This window comes from Malaclemys terrapin, chromosome 6 (assembly GCF_027887155.1).
Source record: "Malaclemys terrapin pileata isolate rMalTer1 chromosome 6, rMalTer1.hap1, whole genome shotgun sequence".
Taxonomy (NCBI): domain Eukaryota; kingdom Metazoa; phylum Chordata; order Testudines; family Emydidae; genus Malaclemys; species Malaclemys terrapin.
The window spans coordinates 63,902,187-63,917,648 of record NC_071510.1 but is presented as its reverse complement, the minus strand read 5'-3'; the positions used below and the strand labels follow the sequence as shown (position 1 = coordinate 63,917,648).

The window sequence follows — 15,462 nt, the reverse complement described above, 5'->3', positions numbered from 1 at the left end:
GAACCAACAAAAATATACTCATACTCACTATACCCATAAATCCCTGTTTGCTCCAGCAAAGGGTGGTTTGCCTTCATGAATGCATGAAGAATTTTGCAAGCAGACCATTTCACCCATATTTGAAAATAGAACCCAAAATGGAGCTATGTGGAACCAGAAATGGAAATTATCAATTGCTGACTGCTCATGCAGACTACTGTCACTATGTCAATGTTGGATAACCTTCATAATTCATTACCACACAGTTCCAAAGCATTAAAGTAAATAACTCAGCAGAATAGCATGCTTTCTTGTGACTGAAAGTTTTATCAAAATGAATTAATCAAAATAATATACTCTCCAATCTTCATTTTCTTCATTGAACTCTCACTTTAATACAAAATATATATGAAGTAATTTTAATTAGTCGAGTGTCTAATTATTTTTAAGAAGCTTTTCATAATGAAACAGGTAAACAAACTAGTGGGACTTTCCTAGTATCCCTGGTTTATGTAAAATTCATTTTTGGCAACATAATCTGTAGTTTCTCATTTTAGGACTCAGTCTTTCAGGTGTGTAGATTAAGGCTGTAGGAGAAAGCAACGTTGAACCGCCAGCAGAAGTGTTAAAAAGAATCCTTTATTATGCACACTTTGGTACAGTGAAGTAAGCTGAATGGGCACTGTAGCCTGGATGCCCAGCTTTTATGGGCACTCAAAAGAGCCACTTCTACTGTTTGAAATAGGAGTAACTGATGTATTTAAAATGGGATATGATATCCCGTCACTGGTTTTAACCTTTAAACACTCTGCCTCTCTCTTCTCTCCCCCCATTCCCCAACTGTAGCTGTATTACTTTGAAAGGATGTTATCTCTAAGTAGCTACCTCCTTATATGTTCTGTTTTCTGCTGGGAATTAACATAGGTAGATCTTAGTTCATGAGACCCTTCAAAAATGTTCAGTGTCCTGTTGATTGTAATCACAGCACCATCCTTATATTTCTACAAAATTCAGAGAAAGAATGGAAGACACGTATGTGTGCAAGAAAACTATAACTTTCTTCTGAACATAAACTCTAGCTCATACTGGATTTTTCATATCCAGGGTAGAAATTATGATATTAAAAATGGATAAAAGTTAACTGGTTTTCAGATAACTAGGAGTAAATTGACATGTTGAAAGTGAACTCTTTGTACATTAGTTCACCACAGTGTTCAAGTAATATAAACTAGGCTATTCATATTGTAACTACAGTGAACTCATATATTCTGCAACTTTCGTTCTGCTCCACAGTTTTCTAAGCTTTCAATGTCTTCTGTCAGAATGTATATCTGAAGCAAGCACAGACAGCTCCATAGCAAATGAGAGAGAGGAGGTGACTATTAAGGGACTTGAAAGTGAAGATAATCAGCTTATGTTTGATGCAATAGAAAATGGCGGGATTCAAAGAAAGGGGTGATGTGGTCAAAGCAGTGTGCTTAAGAAAATTATTTTTGCAGCAGCATTCTGAATAGATATGATTGGGCCAAGAAAGCATTTGTGAAGGCCAGAGAAAAGGATGTTGCAGTAATCAAGACCTGAGATGATGAGAGCTTGGAAGAGACTTGTAGTTGTGTGGATAGATAAGAAAGGCTGTGTCTTAAAGATGTTAAGCAGAAAGAATTGGCAAGATTTAGACATAGCATGCATGTGAGGACCCAGAGAGAGGTCTGTGTCAAAATCAATGCGCAGTTGACAGGCCTGAGTAAAGTGATCAAAAAATGAGGTGGCAAGTAGGGTTTGGGTGGGAGTTTAGGAGCTCTGTTTTAGCCATGTTGAGTTTAGCAGAAGCTAAATACACCTCTATCCCAATATAGGGCGACCCGATATAAGGCAGGTTCGCATACAAGGCAGTAAAGCTCTGACACGCTGCTCTGAGCAGCGTGTTAAGGGTGCCGGGTCAGGCCGGGGCCGAGAGGTTGGATAAGGGGCAGAGGGTCTCAGGGGTGGTCAGGGCTCCCCCCCGCCCCAAGGTCTGGGAGGCAGGAGCTGTGGGGGGGCACTTTTGGGGGGCCCAGAGTCCCAGAGTGGGCCCTGGGTATTAGCAGGGGGCCGGGAGCAGCCCACTCTGCTTCCCTCACCCCGGCCCCAGCCATGTCGCTCGGGGGAGGGGGCTTGGGGGTAGGGATCCGCCATGCACTCACCGGCAGCAGCGGAAGTGGAGCAGCCCGGCTCCAGCCCGCTCCACTCTGCCACCTCCCAGACGCGGCGCTCCGCTTCCCACCTCAGGTGAGTACGGGGGGCCGTCCTTTCCCCAACCACCCGGCACTCACCTGCAACGGGAAGCGGAGCACCGCAGCTGGGAGCTGGCAGAGTGGAGCGGGCTGGCCACGTCGCTCCGCTTCCCACTGCAGGTGAGTGCAGGACCTTTCCCCAGGCGCACCCCCAGTGACGCGGCTGGGGCCCGGGCAAGGCAAGTGGAGCAGGCTGGGGCCGCGTTGCTCCACTTCTCGCTGCAGGTGAGTGCGGGGAGGTGTTCTTTCCCCACTCACCGGCGGCGGAAAGCGGAGCTCCACGGCTGGGAGCTGGCAGAGTGGAGCGGGCTGGGGCCAGGCTGCTCTGCTTCCTGCTGCTGCCAGTGAGTGCCTGTCGGGGTGGAGGGTGTGGATAGGGGTCGGAGCAGTCAGGGGACAGGGAGCAGGGGGGTTGGGTAGGGGGTGGGGTCCTGGAGGTGATTAGGGATGGGGGTCTCTGGAGGAGGCAGTCAGAGAACAAGGAACAGGGAGGGCCAAAGCAAGTTCGATATAACTCAGTCTCACCTATAACACGGTGAGATTTTTTTTGTCTCCTGAGGACCGCGTTATATTGGGGTAGAGGTGTATCCATGAGGAAGTGTCAGAGTCAGGCTCAGAGTTTGGTTTTGACAGAGCGAAAGAGATACATCTGTGAATTACACTGGTCTACAATTTTTGAGAAGTCGTCTGCTTCAGAGTTAAAATGTGCTATTTATTATGTATTTTGATGTGCTGAATTCAAATATGACAATTAAAACAACTGATTGGCTACTGTTTCTAAGATATTTAAGTTTTTACATTTTGTGTCTATGTATATTGTGTAGATAGTTTTAATCATAAATTGTAAACCTAGGTCTTTTCATGTTTATGGTTGCTTTACATGATAATATTTCACCTGTCCTGTTTATGTAATACTTTAAAAATCAGCAAAAGGGTTATATAAATAAAATTTATTATGAAACAAAAGGCAAAAAACTATTCTGTACATAGTTTAGTCCTATTCAGTGTCTACTCGGCACTTCTTGGGTTGTCTCTTGTATTCATTAAATGGAGCATCTCTTGTCACTGTCCAGCAATAGTCTGCAAGCATTGATGGGCTCCATTAGCCCTGATAGCGTTTCTCCATTGTTGCAATGTCCTGGTGAAATCACTCGCCGTGCTCGTCGCTCACGACTCTGCAGTTCGGTGGAATAAAATCTAGATGAGAGTGCAAAAAATGTATCTTTAGTGACATGTTGCATCATGGCTTTTGTATGCCTTGAGGAGGTTTTCCACCATCAACCTGTAGTTGTCTGCCTTGTTGTTTCTGAGAAAATGTATTGCCACTAACTAGAAGGCTTTCCATGCAGTCTTTTCCTTGCCACGCAGTGCATGGTCAAATGCAACATCTCAAAGAAGTTCACGAATCTGAGGACCAACAAAGACACCTTCCTTTATCTTAGCTTCACTTAACCTTGGAAATTTTCCACGGAGGTACTTGAAAGCTGCTTGTGTTTTGTCAATGGCCTTGACAAAGTTCTTCATCAGACTCAGCTTGATGTGTAAGGGTGGTAACAAAACCTTCCTTGATTCAACAAGTGGTGGATGCTGAACACTTTTCCTCCCAGGCTCCAATGACTGTCAGAGTGGCCAATCTTTCTTGATATAGTGGGAATCTCTTGCATGACTATCCCATTCGCAGAGAAAACAGTACTTTGTGTATCCAGTCTGCAGACCAAGCAAGAGAGCAACAACCTTCACATCGCCACAAAGCTGCCACTGATGTTGGTCATAGTTTATGCACCTCAAAAGTTGTTTCATGTTGTCATAGGTTTCCTTCATATGGACTGCATGACTAACTGGAATTGATGACAAAACATTGCCATTATGCAGTAAAACAGCTTTAAGACTCGTCTTCGATGAGTCAATGAACAGTCTCCGCTCATCTGGATCGTGAAAGATGTTGAGGGCTGCCATCACACCATGGATGTTGTTGCAGGCTACAAGATCACCTTCCATGAAGAAGAATGGGACAAGATCCTTTTGACGGTCACGGAACATGGAAACCCTAACATCACCTGCCAGGAGATTCCACTGCTGTAGTCTGGAGCCCAACAGCTCTTCCTTACTCTTGAGTAGTCCCAAATCCCTGACAAGGTCATTCAGTTCATCTTGTGTTATGAGGTGTGGTTCAGTGGAGGAGGATGGGAGAAAATGTGGGTCCTGTGACATTGATGGTTCAGGACCAGAAGTTTCATCCTCTTCCTCTTCCTCGTCTGACTCAAGTGAGAATGATTCTGGTGCATCAGGAACCGGCAGTCCTTCTCCGTGGAGTACTGGGCGTATAGCTGATGGAATGTTTGGATAATGCACAGTCCACTTTTTCTTCTTTGACACACCTTTCCCAACTGGAGGCACCATGCAGAAGTAACAATTGCTGGTATAATCTGTTGGCTCTCTCCAAATCATTAGCACTGCAAAAGGCATAGATTTCCTTTTCCTGTTCAAGCACTGGCGAAGATTTGTTGCACAAGTGTTGCAGCATATGTGTGGGGCCCACCTCTTGTCCTGATCTCCAATTTTGCAGCCAAAATAAAGGTGATAGGCTTTCTTAACCATAGTGGTTATACTGTGCTTTTGTGATGCAAAAGTCACTTCACCACAAACATAGCAGAAGTTATCTGCACTGTTCACACAAGTACGAGGCATCTCCGCTCACTTTGGCTAAACAGAAATGTGTCCCTGTGCAAAATCAAACACTGACAGACACTGTATGATTTCTAGAGCTGATATAGGGCAATTTGTTCAGCAGAGTGATGTAAGCTTCGTTATGATTGCATCATCCATGTCTTCTAGGAATAACATGCAGCAATTCATATAATGTATGACGCAATACCAGCTTCAGATTGCATCATTAATTGTTCTGCCTAAAAAGCAAGTACAGTCCAAACCCAGTCATCGATTTATTCATAGTTCCAGTCAAAGATGTATTTGAGTCATTTCTGGTTTAAATTGAGATCCCTTCCCTTTATAACTCACTTATCCTCCGCCATTCCCAAGTCAAGGGTCGTATATAATGATCCAATAGCATATCTTGAAAACTAGAGCCAATCAACAATTTTAAGCATCATTTTCGTTCTCAGTGACCCAGAATTAGTAAAGTTTGACTACATTTATTTCAGAAGCATTTTGGCTGTAGAGCAGTGTTATCAGCATAAATGTAGTAGTTTAATTTGTGTTTGTGGATGATATTGCCTATAAGGTGAAGAGGGAGAAAAGAAGAGGACCAAGGACAGAGCCTTGTGTTACCCCCACAGAAAGTTGGAGAGGGAATGAAGAGGATCCTCCAAAGCAGTGGTTCTCAAAGCCGGTCTGCCGCTTGTTCAGGGAAAGCCCAGAGTGCCGTGATCGGCTGAACCTGCGGACGCAGCAGGTAAACAAACCGGTCCGCTAGGGGTTTTCCCTGAACAAGTGGCGGACCAGCTTTGAGAACCACTGCTCCGAAGGACATGCTGAAGGAGCAATTAGAGATGTAAGAGAACTTGGAGAGGACAGTCACAGAAGTCAAAGGAGGACAAGATTTCAAGAAGAGCTTTGCTTCGTAAAAGATAGCTGCTGGTGGGCCCCTGTGTACACTTGGAATGGGAGTGGGGAACGGAATAGAACTCTACCTACAATGTTAATCCACAGAAGAGAACCCTTACAACAGATGAACACTTCCATAAATCCTCTTGTTCCTCCCAAGAGAAAAAAATTGAGCCATTCATATGCCACTCCAATTCTTGGTTGAGTCCTTTTGTTAGATATTGGATAAATTTGTTGTTGCTCTTTAGTTGTATTTTTGTCTACGCACTTAAAGATATATGATAAGCCCACTTATTAACATTACAAATAAAGTAATGCATTATTTCCACTTTCATCTCTTCACAATTAAAACCTGCTTACAAGTGGGGGAAAAAGTCTCATTATACTCTGGCCCCTACGAGACGTCTGTCTACATCAGAAAACCACTGTTCATTTTGGCATAGTGGTTAGTCACTTCACAAAAGGTGTCTAAGACTAGACAAAAGAATGGCTACTCTGGGTCAGACCAATGGTCCATCTAGCCTAGTATCTTGTCTTTCAACAGTGGCCAGTGCCAGGTGCTTCAGAGAGAATGAACACAACAGGCAATCCTCAAGTGATCCATCCTCTGTTGTCCACTCCTAGCTTCTGGTGAAGAGAAGCCAGGGACACCCAGAGCATGGTCCCTGCTCATCCTGGCGAATAGCCGTTGATGGAGCTGTCCTCCATGAACTTATCTAGTTCTTTTTTTGAACCCTGTTATAGTTTTGGCCTTCACAGTATCCCCTAGCAAAGAGTTCCACAAGTTGACTGTGCGGTGTGTGAAGAGCTTCCTTTAGTTTGTTTTAAACCTGCTGCCTAGTAATTTCATTTGGGTGACACTTAGTTCTTGTGTTATGTGAAAAAGTAAATAAGATTTCCTTATTCACTTTCTGCACATCAGTCAAGATTTTATAGACCTCTGTCATATCCCCCTTTAGTGGTCTCTTTTCCAAGCTGAAAAGTCCCAGTCTTAATCTCTCCTCATATAGAAGTTGTTCCATACCTCTCGTCATTTTAGTTATCCTTCTCTGTATCTTTCTCAATTCCAATGTATCTTTTTTGAGATGGGGGGTCCAGATCTGCACCCAGTATTCAAGATGTGGAGTTATAGAGGCATTATATTTTCTGTCTTGTTATCTATCCCTAATGGTTCCTAACACTCTCTTAGCTCTTTTGACTACTGCTGCACATTGAGCAGATATTTTCAGAAAACTATCCACAATGACTCCAAGATCTTTCTTGAGAAGTAACAGCTAATTTAGACCCCATAATTTTGTATGTATAATTGGGATTGTTTTCTAATGTGTATTACTTTGCATTTATCAACCTTGAATTTCATCTGCCATTTTGTCTTGTGAGATCCCTTTGTAACTCTTCACAATCTGCTTTGGACTTAACTATCTTAAGTAATTTTGTATCATCTGCAAATGTTGCCACCTCACTATTTACCCCTTTTTCTTGATCATTTATGAATATGTTGAACAATATAGGTCCCAGTACAGAGCCCTGGGGGGCACAACTACACCTGTACCCCGATATAACGCGACCCGATATAACACGAATTTGGATATAACGCGGTAAAGCAGCGCTCTGGGGGGGCAGGGCTGCGCACTCCGATGGATCAAAGCAAGTTCAATATAACGCGGTTTCACCTATAATGCAGTGAGATTTTTTGGCTCCCGAGGACAGCGTTATATCGGGGTAGAGATGTATTTACCTTTCTCCATTCTGAAATTTATTTATTCCTACCCCTTATTCTAATAGATTGGAGAGGCATGATTTCCCTTTACAAAGCCATGTTCTCTCTTCCCCAGCAAACTAGCAGAAGAAATACAAATTAGAATATAGATATACACCTCTACCCGGATATAACATGACCTGATATAACATGAATTCTGATATAATGCGGTAAAGCAGTGCTCCGGGGGGCTGGGGCTGCACACTCCGGCGGATCAAAGCAAGTTTGATATAACGCGGTTTCACCTATAACGCGGTAAGATTTTTTGGCTCCCAAGGACAGCGTTATATCGAGGTAGAAGTTACTACAGTAACTAAACTCTGTGTGAGAAAATTTGTACAGCATTAACCAGTTCTACTAATCCTACTTTTTTGTGCTTTTCTGGTCACATTTTTAATGCTATTTTTTCCTTATTTTTTATAGTAAAACTAAGGGGAAATATTAAGAAGACATTAATGTGGGTGTCTATAAAAAAGATGTTCAGTATTTTGGAACAAAATTTAATCACACGATCCAGAGTGCAATTTTAGTTCTGCTCATATTTTTCTGAACATCTGAGAAGTTTATACCCAAAAACAAAAACAAAAAACCCAAGAAAACAAAAAAACACCAACTTTGATCTTATAGTTGATTTGATTTTGTATGTGTGTCTTGACTCCTTCATATCCAGTGTGATTTCAGTGGAATAGTTGAGTTTTGTATCTAGACTCAGCTGGGTTCACAAATTGATCAAATAAAGGGTGATTAAAAAGGACAAATTCTGAGTATGTCATGAGGACTCATCATTTTTGGCCTAAAAAAAAGGTTAAGAAAACCACCTGTCTTTCATAATCTGTTCTTTGTGCCTGATCTTTTCCCATTTTTTCCTTAACTTTTTCTTTCCTTTTTGTTTTGTCTTTTTTCCTCTTAGCTTTCCTACATCATAAAATAGTAAACAAATGTAAAATGTCCTCTTATGATATGGGGAATATGGCTTTATATAGTACTTACATATTTTATTTATTTCATTGAAATGTTCTTTTTCCTTACTGTGATGGGAACCCCGGGGTACCACCTGGAACTGTGGGACTGCTGTGTCCCTTTAACTCTCCAGGCTGGGCTGTCTCACAGAATGCTATGCCAGTAACAAGCAGCAAAACCCTTCCAAGCACTGATTACTCAGCCATCAGCATGTGGAGTCCCACATCCGGCTAAATTGCATGAATGTTCCCTGAGCCACTCATAAGTCATATAGAGAGAGGTACCAGCAAATCACCCCAGCTAGAAATATCCCATTTTACACTGCTCAAGACTCCATTGGATAGTGCAAGCTCATTAATTAGTTCGCCACTTTGTCAAAGGAAAGTGGACATGTGCCAGCTTTTGTAATCTGAGCTGAGATTCCCCCAAGCACTTCAAACACACAGTTTTAGATAAATATAAAACAGATTTATTAACTACAGAAAGATAGATTTTAAGTGATTATGTATAGCAGGCATAGAGATCAGAGTTGCTTACATCAGAATAAACTCAGTCTAAATTCTACAGACTAAGCAAGATTTGAATCAAGCAGTCTCTCACCCTAATAGATGTTACAGGCAGTTCACAGTTCTCAATACACATGCTGGATTCCCTTCCCAGCCTGTGACCAATCTCCCCAGGTCCAAGTCTTTGTCTTCCAGATAATCTTCCAGGTGTTGAGGTGCAGAGGAGAGAGGCCAAGTGATTATGTCACTGTTCCTCTTTTATACTTTCTTTGAGCTGCTAGAAAAATTCTTGGTGTGATGTGGCAGGTAAGGCAGCTGACATTGTGTACACCCCCTCTTCAAGAAGTCTTTGGGATAATGGATTCTTCTTGATGGGCCATCAACGCCTGTCTGGCCAGTGATAGTTGCCCCTTTGTTGCTACTGAAAGGCCCCAGCTGTGGGCATCTCCCAACCTCACAACATATTTCAGTAACACATATAGCAATACTACTTGCATCTGAAGAAGTGAGGATCTTGCCCACGAAAGCTTATGCTCCCAATACTTCTGTTAATCTTAAAGGTGCCACAGGACCCTCTGTTGCTTTTTACAGATTCAGACTAACACGGCTACCCCTCTGATACTTAAGCAATACTTCATAACTTCACATTCAGTGATAGTACATACAATTCAACAGGATATTAAGGTCCAACAGATCAAGACTTTTAAAATGATACCTCACAAGGCATGCATTGTACAAAACATATCATAAACATGTGACAGTGGTGAACATGGGAGATCCAGGGTGCTACTTTGAGGTGTGTCACATATATACATTTGAAAAAAAACAGTTCAAATATTTGGAAGCAAGGGGCACTAATGCTTGCAAAACTTAAAATTAAGCTACAGGTATTTAAAATTAGGTTTTTAAAAAGTCTACACTCAAAACTATTTCATTGTTTCAAAACAAGAAACAAAATTATAGATTATAACATTTTACCTAAAACTTCATTAAAAGGACTTTAACAGAGCTATGCTGAGCTAAAACTACAGTAGAAACTATTTAGTTTTAGCTAGGGGTATATTGTACAAGTCATGGACAGGTCACAGACTGTGAATTTTTGTTTACTGCCCGTGACCTGTCCATGACTTACTGAAAATACCCATGATTAAAATGTAGCCTTATTCATAAGCACCAGAAAAATTATCAGGCAGTCCTTCCAAATGTTCCAGTTCCATTCTTATGAGTAAGCTGAATATGGACATTTACAAAAATGCTCCAGTCAGAAAAAGGTATTTCCAAATCTTTCAGTATTCTGTGTGCTCACAGTAAGAAGTCATATAGAGTGGAGTAACAATATGATGTGACACCCACAACTAGTCACAGGCTAATTACTTACAAACTGGACTTTTTATAGCATCAACAGAATACCTTTACATAATGTAACTCCCATTTTGGGGAGGATCAAAATGTCTTCTCAACCCTAAAACTGTGAGAGATCTGGTTTTAGTGTCTGTTAATATCAGGGTATGTCTACACTACGAAATTAGGTCGAATTTATAGAAGCCAGTTTTATAGAAATTGGTTGTATACAGCCAATTGTGTGTGTCCCCACATAAAATGCTCTAAGTGCATGAAGTCGGTGGACTGCGTCCACAGTACCGAGGCTAGTGTCGACTTCCGGAGCGTTGCACTATGGGTAGCTATCCCACAGTTCCCGCAGTCTCCGCCGACCTTTGGAATTCTGGGTTGAGATCCCAATGCCTGAATGATGCAAAACAGTGTCGCGGGGGGTTCTGGGTACATGTCGTCAGGCACCTCCCCCTCCGTCAGAGCAACGGCAGACAATCGATTCGCACCTTTTTACCTGGGTTACCTGTGCAGACAACATACCACGCCAAGCATGGAGCCCGCTCAGCTCAGCTCACCGTCACCATATGTCCTCTGGGTGCCGGCAGACGTGGTACTGCATTGCTACACAGCAGCAGCTAATTGCCTTTTGGCAGTAGACGGTGCAGTATGACTAGTAGCCTTCATCGGCGATCTGGGTGCTGGCAGACGTGGGTCTGCATTGCACACAGAAGCAGCCCCTTGCCTTTTGGTAGAAGATGGTATATTACGACTGGTATCTGTCGTCGTCGTACTGCAGTGCCTGTCAATCATGGGCACCTGGGCAGTCTCGACGATGATGGCTATCAGTCGTAGTATGCTATTTTCTGCCAAGCACCCAGTATTTTCTGCCAAGCACCCAGAAGATGCCGAGGGCTATCAGTCATGCTGCACCGTCGTCTGCCAGCTTAAGATGTAAAAAATAGATTTGTTCTGTATTGATTTGCTTCCCCCTCCCTCTATGAAATCAACGGCCTACTAAACCTAGGGTTTTGAGTTCAATCTTTGGAGGGGGCCATTCTGTGTGACAGTTGTTTGTGTTTCTCCCTGATGCACAGCCACCTTTGTTGATTTTAATTCCCTGTACTTGTACGCCATGTCGTCACTTGCCCCTCCCTCCCTCCGTCCGTCAGATACTAGTTTCGCGCCTTTTTTCAGACCAGACGCCATAGCAATGGAATCATGGAGCCCGCTCAGATCACCGCGGCAATTATGAGCACTATGATCACCATGTGCATTGTCCTGGAGTATCTGCAGAGCCAGGACATGCCAAAGCAAAACTAGGACCAGCCGAGGAGGCAATTGCAGCGCGGCGACGAGAGTGATGAGGAAATTGATATAGACATAGACCTCTCACAAATTACAGGCCCCAGCAATGTGCAAATCATGGTGTTACTGGGGCAGTTTCATGCCGTGGAACGCCGATTCTGGGCCCGGGAAACAAGCACAGACTGGTGGGACCGCATCGTGCTGTAGGTGTGGGACGATTCCCGGTGGCTGCGAAACTTTCGCATGCGTAAGGGCACTTTCATGGAACTTTGTGACTTGCTTTCCCCTGCCCTGAAGCGCCAAAATACCAGGATGAGAGCAGCCCTCACAGTTGAGAAGTGAGTGGCGATAGCCCTGTGGAAGCTTGCAACGCCAGACAGCTACCAGTCAGTCGGGAATCAATTTGGAGTGGGCAAATCTACTGTGGGGGCTGCTGTGATCCAAGTTGCCAGGGCAATGAAAGACCTGGTGATATCAAGGGTAGTGACTCTGGGAAACGTGCAGGCCATAGTGGATGGCTTTGCTGCAGTGGGATTCCCAAACTGTGGTGGGGCCATAGACAGAACCCATATCCCTAACTTGTCACCGGAGCACCAAGCCACCGAGTACATAAACCGCAAAGGGTACTTTTCAATGCTGCTGCAAGCCCTGGTGGATCACAAGGGACGTTTCACCAACATCAACGTGGGATGGCCGGGAAAGGTACATGATGCTCGTGTCTTCAGGCACTCTGGTCTGTTTTGAAAGCTGGAGGAAGGGACTTTCTTCCTGGACCAGAAAATAACCGTTGGGGATGTTGAAATGCCTATCGTGATCCTTGGGGACCCAGCCTACCCCTTAATGCCATGGCTCATGAAACCGTACACAGGCAGCCTGGACAGTAGTCAGGACCTGTTCAACTACAGGCTGAGCAAGTGCCGAATGGTGGTGGAATGTGCATTTGGACGTTTAAAAGCGCGCTGGTGCAGCTTACTGACTCGCTCAGACCTCAGCAAAAAGAATATCCCCATTGTTATTGCTGCTTGCTGGGCACTCCACAATATCTGTGAGAGTAAGGGGGAGACATTTATGGCGGGGTGGGGGGTTGAGGCACATCGCCTGGCTGCTGATTACGCGCAGCCAGACACCAGGGCGGTTAGAAGAGCACAGCAGGGCGCGGTGCGCATCAGAGAAGCTTTGAAAACTAGTTTTGTGACTGGCCGGGCTACGGTGTGAAACTTCTGTTTGTTTCTCCTTGATGAACCCTCCGCCCCACCCCCTCACCCGGTTCACTCTACTTCCCTGTAAACCAATCACCCCACCCTCCCCTCCCCCTTTGAGCACTGCTTGCAGAGGCAATAAAGTCATTGTTACTTCACATTCATGCATTCTTTATTAATTCATCACACAACTAGGGGGATAATTGCCAAGGTAGCCCAGGATGGGTGGGGGAGGAGGGAAGGAAAAGGACACACTGCAGTTTAAAACTTTAACTCTTATTGAAGGCCAGCCTTCTGATGCTCGGGCAATCATCTGGGGTGGAGTGACTGGGTGGCTGGAGGCCCCCCCACTGTGTTCTTGGGCGTCTGGGTGAGGAGGCTATGGAACTTGGGGAGGAGGGCTGTTGGTTACACAGGGGCTGTAGTTGCGATCTCTGCTCCTGCTGCCTTTCCTGCAGCTCAACCATACACTGGAGCACATCAGTTTGATCCTCCAGCAGCCGGAGCATCGACTCTTGCCTTCTGTCTGCAAGCTGACGCCACCTATCATCTTCAGCCTGCCACTTGCTCTGTTCATCCTGCGATTCAGCCCACCACCTCTCCTATCATTCATACTGTGCTTTTCTGTAGTCTGACATTGACTGCCTCCATGCATTCTGCTGTGCTCTTTCAGCTTGGGAGGACATCTGAAGCTCTGTGAACATGTCATCCCGAGTCCGCCGTTTTCTCCTTCTAATCTTCACTAGCTTCTGTGAAGGAGAAATATTTGCAGTTGGTGGAGGAGAAGGGAGAGGTGGTTAAAAAAGACGCATTTTAGAGAACAATGGGTACACTCTTTCACGTTAAATTTTGCTGTTCACATTACACAGCACGTGTGCTTTCGTTACAAGGTCGCATTTTTCCTCTTATATTGAGGGCCTGCCGGTTTGGTGTGAGAGATCGCTCACGCAGTGCCAGGCAACAGATTTCGGCTTGCAGGCAGCCATGGTAAGCCACAGTCTTTTGGCTTTTTTAACCTTCTTAATATGTGGGAATGGTTTCAAACAGTAGCGCCCTCACTTCCCATACCAAGCACCCATTGGGTTCGCCATTTAAAATGGGTTTGCAATGTAAAAGGAGGGGCTGCGGTTCCCGGGTTAACATGCAGCACAAACCCAACTAACTCCCCTGCCCCCCCACACACCCAATTCTCTGGGATGATCACTTCACCCCTCCCCCCCACCGCGTGGCTAACAGCGGGGAACATTTCTGTTCAGCCGATCAGGAACGGGCACCTCTGAATGTTCCCTTAATAAAATCACCCCATTTCAACCAGGTGACCGTGAATGATATCACTCTCCTGAGGATAACAGATAAGGAATGGATGTTGTCTGCATGCCAGCAAACACAGGGACCATACGCTGCCATGCTTTGTTATACAATGATTCCAGACTACGTGCTACTGGCCTGGCGTGGTAAAGTGTCCTACCATGGCGGACGGGATAAGGCAGCCCTCCCCAGAAACCTTTTGCAAAGGCTTTGGGAGTACATGAAGGAGAGCTTTCTGGAGATGTCCCTGGAGGATTTCCGCTCCATCCCCATACACGTTAACAGACTTTTCCAGTAGCTGTACTGGCCACAATTGCCAGGGCAAATTAATAATTAATCATTAAACACGCTTGCTTTTAAACCATGTGTAATATTTACAAAGGTACACTGACCAGAAGTCCCCTGTCTGCCCTCAGGGTCTGGGAGCACGCCTTGGGTGAGTTCGGGGGTTACTGGCTCCAGGTCCAGGGTGATAAACATATCCTGGCTGTTGGGGAAACCGGTTTCTCCGCTTCCTTGCTGCTGTGAGCTATCTACATTATCTTCATCCTCATCTTCCTCGTACCCCGAACCCTCTTCCCTGTGTGTTTCTCCAGTGAGGGAGTCATAGCACACGGTTGGGGTATTGGTGGCTGCACCCCCTAGCATGGCATGCAGCTCCGCATAGAAGCGGCATGTTTGCTTCCGTTTGCCTCTCTGGCTTTGTGGTAGGCTTGCCTTAGCTCCTTAATTTTCACGCGGCACTGCTGTGCGTCCCTGTTATGGCCTCTGTCCTTCATGGCCTTGGAGACCTTTTCTAATATTTTGCCATTTCGTTTACTGCTACGGAGTTCAGCTAGCACTGATTCATCTCCCCATATGGCGAGCAGATCCCGTACCTCCCGTTCTGTGCATGCTGGAGCTCTTTTGCGATCCTGGGACTCCATCACGGTTACCTGTGCTGATGAGCTCTGCGTGGTCACCTGCGCTCTCCAGGCTGGGCAAACAGGAAATGAAATTCAAACGTTCACGGGGCTTTTTCTGTCTACCTGGTCAGTGCATCTGAGTTGAGAGTGCTGTCCAGAGTGATCACAATGAAGCACTGTGGGATAGCTCCCGGAGGCCAATAACGTCGAATTCCGTCCACAGTACCCCAATTCCGACCCGCTAAGGCTGATTTTATCGCTAATCCCCTCGTCGGAGGTGGAATAAAGAAACTGGTTTAAAGGGCCCCTTAAGTCGAAAGAAAGGACTTTGTTGTGTGAACGTGTCCAGGCTTAATTCGATTTAACGCTGCT

At 44.9% G+C, this 15,462-nt stretch overlaps 1 protein-coding gene across 7 annotated transcripts in view; it reads left to right on the top strand.

Moving 5' to 3' along the window:
• The window catches only part of APC (APC regulator of WNT signaling pathway), a 188,100-nt gene that overhangs the window by 108,655 nt on the left and 63,983 nt on the right, over window positions 1–15,462 (top strand). The window lies entirely within an intron of this gene.